Consider the following 6,569-nt stretch of genomic DNA (forward strand, 5'->3'; position numbering starts at 1 on the left):
CGGAGGCCGCCCCCAGGAGCCCCGGGGAGCCCCGGGGAGCCCCGAGGAGCCGGAGGCCGCCCCCAGGAGCCCGAGGCCGCGGGCCGGGCCGGGAGCTCCGCGCTGCCGCCGCCGCGGCCCCGGCGCCGTTTGGCTCCGCGCGGAAAAAAAGAAAAAGGATTAAAAAAATAAAAGGGAAAAGCGAATTGAGGCTTTATGGCCTCAGCTGGGGCACCGCGAGAGGAATCGCTGCTCTTTATGGGCCGCGCGGATTCCGGCTCCAGCCACGGGCCAGGAAATCAAAGCGCGGCGCCGGATTTTATTTTATTTCTGTTATTTTAATTTTATTTTTTATTTTTACCCCGTTCCATTTTATTTTTTTCCCGCCGGTTCATTTTTACTTTCATTTTCCCCCTTGAATTTTATTTTTTCCCGCCGGTTTAATTTTTATTTTCATTTTTTTCCCTTTTAATTTTTTTTTTCTTGCCGGTTTAATTTTATTTTATTTCCCGCCTCCCCTTTATTTTCCCCCCCTCTGGTTTTATATTTATTTTCATTTCCCCCCCTTTAATTTAATTTTTCCCCTTCGAATTCATATTATTTTCATCGTTTCCCTCTTGATTTTTATTTTCTCCCGCTGGTTTAATATTTTTTCCCTTTTAATTTTATTTTTTTCTCGCCAGTTTAATTTTTATTTTATTTCCCGCCTCCCCTTTATTTTTCCCCTCTCTGTTTTCACATTTATTTTCATTTTTCCCCCTTTAATTTTATTCCCCCGCCGCTTTGATTTATATTTTGCTTTTTATTTTCATTTTTTCCCCCCCAGAATCTCCGCGCCACCCAATTCTGCCCCCGCGCTGCCAGCCCGGACAATAAATTGATTTTTCCCCATTTTTCTCTCTCTATCCCAGAGTTTTTCCCCATTTTTTTCGCCCTCTCCTCCCCCTTGGAGACTGAAATAATCTGAATTTTCTCCTCCAGGCGGGAGCACCCGGAGCGAAACCCCCTCAGGAACGGGCGGGAAATGGGCAAGAAAAGGCTGAAAATTTTAATTTTTTGAGGGAAATCCGGATTTGGGGCGGATTTTGGGGCAGATTTTGCCTTTTTGGGGAAGATGTGGAGGCCGTCCTGCGTTCCTGATCGGCGCCTTGGGGCCGCGAAGTGGCGAAAAAATAATAAAAAATCAAATTATTGCGAATGACGGCCTGGAAATCCCTCGGGATTCTGGGTTTGGGGTGCGGGAAATCGCTGAAAATCCACAGGAATTAAAAGAATTAAAATCCAGAATAATTCCACATGGGAGGAAACCCGATTTGCTTGAGGGGAGAGGAATCGAAGGCAGCGCCCGAGCGGGAAAAATTCCAATTGCGGGGAAGAAATCCCTGGAAATGGGAGGGAAAAAAAGGGAATTTCGGGGGGGAAAGGGAATTTCAGAAAAAAGGGAATTTCAGGAAAAAAAAGGGGAATTTCAGGGGGGAAAGGGAATTTCAGGGGAAAAGGGAATTTTCCCACTTTCCCCCGGTTTCCTGGGAATTCCGGCCCTGCCGTGCCCGGCCTCACGGCGGCTCCAGCCCGGTATTTTTGGGGCTTTTTTGGGCTAAAAAACCCTTTTAAAAATGGTTTTTTTCCTTCCTCGTCCCCTTGGAGATGCGGGACCATTTTTGGGGCACTTCAGAGCAAAAAAAAAAACCCGAGAGAAATGAGAAATTTTCCCCTTTTTGGGCCAATTTAGGGCATTAAAAAAAAAAAAAGAAAGAAAAAACAAAAAAGAGAATTTTCCCCTTCCTCTCCCCCTGGGGTTGAGGGACATTTTTTGGGGTCACTCCAGGGGTTTTTGGTCCAACAAACCCTAAAAAAAAAAAAAGGGAATTTTGCTTCTCCTCCTCCCTTGGGAGACCGGAACCAATCTTGGGGCTCTTCAGGACGATTTTGGGCCCAAAAAACCCCAAAAAAATACAAATTTGGATTTCCCGCTCCCCTTTCCCCGTTTTTCATTCCCCTCATCCTCCTTTAACCTCCATCATTTCCCCAGAGCTTCTTGGGGGTTTTTTTTCCCACATTTTTGCATTTTATTCCCATTTTTTATGGCAAACATTCTTTTTTTCCCCCTCTAGGAAATCTTTGTGTGCCTTTAAGTACCACAATAAATTCTGATTTCCCTCCCAAATTTCCCCATTTTATTCTGATCCCCCCCTTGATTTCCCTGTTTCATTCTGATTTTTACCCCGTTTTATTCTGAATTTTCACTCAAATTCCCCAGATTTATTCCGATTCCCCCCCCCCCAGTTTTCCCTGATTTATTCTGATTTCCCTTCCCAATTTATTTTCATCCCCCCCAATTTTCCTTGTTTTATTCTCATTTCCCCCCAATTTTCCGTGCTTTTATTCTGATTTCCCCCTTAAATTCCCCTGATTAATTCTCATTTTCCCCCAATTTTCCCTGTTTTATTCCGATTTTCCCCCAATTTTCCCTGTTTTATTCCTATTTTCCCCCTTTCCCTCCCTTTCAGGAGCTCGTTCTCGCCTTTAATTTCGATTTTTCCCCCAGGGCCGGAAAGGATTCTGATTTACGGCCCGGGGGGGACAAACCCAGCGACGCCAAAAAATGGGAATTGAGGGAAGGGAAAGGCCGGGGGCGATTTGGGATTAAAAAAAAAAAAATAAATAAATAAAAAAATTTCCAATAAATCCCAGAAAAAATCCCAAAAAAAATCCCTCCCAAAAAATCCCCCCAAAAATCCCAATAAATCCCAGGAAAAAAAAAAAAAAATCCCAGAAAAAAAATTCCCTAAAAATCCCCTAAAAATCCCCAAAAAATCCCAGAAAAAAATCCCCCCAAAAAAATCCCAATAAATCCCAGGAAAAAAAAAATCCCAAAAATAAATTTTAAAATATCCCAAAAAATCCCAGAAAAAAATCCCAAAAAAATCCCAGAAAAAAATCCCCCCAAAATCCCAATAAATATCAGGAAAAAATCCCCAAAAATCCCCCCAAAATCCCAATAAATGCCTGAAAAAAAATCCCAAAAAATCCCCAAAAATTCCCAAAATAACTGCAATAAATAAATAAACATTCTAAAAAATCCCCCCAAAATCCCCCCCCAAAAAAACCCCAAATAACCCCCAAAACCCTCCCCCAAAATCCCTAAAAATCCCCCAAAAACCCCTCAAAAAAACCCCAAAAAATCCGATTTTTGTTTGTTTTATTGGGATTTCCCCGTCGCTTTTTTTGTAGACTAAACAAACCCAGCCGTTGTTTCTCGGGCGGCGCCCCCGGGAATTGTTGGGAAATTCCGATTATTTTGGCGTCCCCGGAGCGGTGAAATTATAAAATAAATAAAATTATTAAAAATCCCCAAAACGGAGGCGGCGAGCGAGCGCCCAGAGGGGAAAATTCAATTTCTTTGGAACCCTTGAAGGCGAATATTCCATTTTTTGAAAGGGAAAATTGAATTTTTTCAAGGCTTGAAGGGAATTCCGGGCATTTTTTAACCTCTGAAGGGGAAATCCAATTTTTGAAGGGGGAAAAACGAGTTCATCTGGGCGATCTAACGGGAAAATCGAATTTATTTGGAAGATTTCAAGGGGAAAATTCAATTTATTTCGAACATTTTTAGGCGAAAATTGAATTTTTGAAGGGGAAAATTGTTTTTTTTCCCCCAGATGTGACGGCAATAATTGCCTTTTTCAACCCTCGACGGCGCCGCCGGGGTTTTGGAGGAATATTTGGAATTTCGCCCTTTTTTGGCCGTTTCCCGTCCCCTGATTCTCGTCCCGCTCCGCTCGCAGCCGCTCTCGATCCGGGCCCGTCTTCGCCGCAGATTTTCCACCCCAAGGCGCCGCGGGGCCTCTCCAGGAGGGGAAGAAATCCCAATTTTCCGCTTTTCCCGCAGCTTTTCGCTCCCCCGTCGCTCCCCGCGCGGCCCCCGCTGCAATCCCACTGTCGGGGATTTTTCCACCCCAAAATTCCTATTTTTTCACTCCAAAATTCGCTTTTTTTCACCCCCAATTTCGGGGATTTTTTCACCCCAAAATTCGCTTTTTTTTTTTGTTTTTTTGTTTTTTTCGGGAATCCCGAGCTCCTCTGCGCCGCCATTCCGGGCCCAAGGCCCCAAAATTCGCATTTTTTATCCCTTTTTAGCGCCGAGTCCGCCCCAAAATCCCCGCAGCGGGCGTAGAGTGATCTTAGATTGATTTTAGATTGATTTCATACCGATTTTATATTGATTCTACATTGATTTCATACCGACTTTATATTGATTTTACACTGATTTTATACTGATTTTATATTGATTCTATATTGATTCTATATTGATTTAATATTGACTTTATACTGATTTTATATTGATTTTATGTTGATTTTATACTGATTTTATGTTGATTTTATGTTGATTTTATGTTGATTTAATACTGATTTTCTATTGATTTAATATTGATTTTATACTGATTTTATGCCGAGTTTCTATTGATTTTTTGCTGGTTTTTTGCTGATTTTGTGCCGATTTCAGGGCTCGGGTTCGGGTTCGGGCGGAGCGCGGGCGCTGCCCTTGACTCCCTGAAGGTCAAAGGCGCCCAAATTCCCTTTTCCCACCCAAAATCCCGGGAATTTTGCAGAATACTCCGAATATTTTGATTGTTTTGTGTTTTTCTCCGCTCTCGCCTCCATTCGCGGCTCATCCCATGGCGATTTCCCCTTTTCTCCCCTTTTTTGTCCCTTTTCTCCCCTTTTTTGTCCCTTTTTTCCCCTTTTTCCCTTTCCCCCCTTCTTTCCCCCTTTTATTGTCCTTTTTCCCCTTTTTTGCCCCTTTTATTCCCTTTTTTCACCATTTTTTTCCCTTTTCCCCTTCTTGTCCCTTTTTCCCCCCTTTCCCCTTTTTTATCCCCTTTTTGTCCCTTTTTGTCCCTTTTTTCCCCTTTTTTCCTTTTTTTTTTTTCCATTTTTCCCCTTTTTTTCCTTTTTTTTCCCCCTTTTTCCCCATTTTTTCCCCATTTTTTCCCCCTTTTTCCCTTTTCCCTCCCCCGGAGCATTTCCAACCCGCCCTTCCCGCTCCATAAATTCGCTTTTATGGCCCCCAGCGCCTTTTCCTGGGGAAAAAAAACCAATAAAAAACAAAATAAAACCCGAAATAAAATAAAAACCGACTTTGAACTCGGCCTGGGGAGAGGCGGGAAAACAAAATGGGGAAAAAAAAGGAAAATGGGAAAAGGGGATGGGGAAAATGGGGAAAATGGGAATAAAATGGGAATAAAGGGGAATAAAAGGGGGGAAATGGGAATTAAACGGGGAAATGGGAATAAAATGGAAATAAAATGGGAATAAAATAGAAATAAAATGGGAATAAAAGGGGAAAGATGGGGGAAATGGGGAATAAAAGGGGGAAATGGGGAAAAATGGGAATAAAAGGGGGGGAATGGGGGAAATTGAAATAAAAGAGGAGAAATTGGGGAAAATGGGAATAAAAGGGGGGAAATTGTGGAGGGAAATGGGAATAAAAGGAGAAAAATTGGGGGGAAAATGGGAATAAAAGGGGGAAATGGGGGAAAATGGGAATAAAAGGGGGGAAATGGAGGAAAATTGGAATAAAAGGAGAAAAATTGGGGGGGAAAATGGGAATAAAGGGGGGAAATTGTGGGGGGGAATGGGAATAAAAGGGGAAAATGGGGGAAAATGGGAATAAAAGGGGGGAATGGGGGGAAATGGGAAAAAAAAGGGGGAAAATTGGAATAAAAGGGGGAATGGGGGGGAAAATAGAAATCAAAGGGGGGGAATGGGGGGAAATTGAAATAAAGGGGGAAATGGGGAATGGGAATAAAGGGGGAATGGGGGAAATGGGAATAAGGGGGGATCTGGGGAATGGGAATAAGGGGGGATCTGGGGAATGGGAATAAGGGGGGATCTGGGGAATGGGAATGAAGGGGGATCTGGGGAATGGGAATAAGGGGGGATCTGGGGAATGGGAATAAAGGGGGATCTGGGGAATGGGAATAAAGGGGGATCTGGGGAATGGGAATAAAGGGGGATCTGGGGAATGGGAATAAAGGGGGATCTGGGGAATGGGAATAAGGGGGGATCTGGGGAATGGGAATAAGGGGGGATCTGGGGGAATGGGAATAAGGGGGATCTGGGGAATGGGAATGAGGGGGGATCTGGGGAATGGGAGCGGGCCGGCAGCGCGGGCGGAAGGCGGCGCTCCGCGCGGGTAATTAGCGCGGCGCGGGTTAATTAGCGGTAACGAGCCTGTCTAGACGGGGCCTTTGTCCCGCGCCCGCCCCGGAGCCCCCGGCGGGATCGGGGCTCGGCCTTCGCTTTTGGCCTTTCTTTGGGCTCCTTGCGCTGCTTTTTTGGGATTTTTTCCCTTTTTTTTGCCTCTTTCCCCCCATTTTTTGCCGTGGTTGAATTTTTCTTTTGTCGGGGTTTGCTCCTTAAACACATCGATTTTTGCTGTAATATTTACGGTTTTTTCCCTTATTTTTTTCCTTTATTCCGTCTTTTAAAAGCACCTTTATCTTTGCTTTCCTTGCCTTGATTTTATTTTATTTTTATTCTTTTTTCCCCTTTTGTCATCTCTGAAACTGTTCTTTTTTTACTGT

This window comes from Motacilla alba, chromosome 29, assembly GCF_015832195.1.
Source record: "Motacilla alba alba isolate MOTALB_02 chromosome 29, Motacilla_alba_V1.0_pri, whole genome shotgun sequence".
NCBI lineage: Eukaryota > Metazoa > Chordata > Aves > Passeriformes > Motacillidae > Motacilla > Motacilla alba.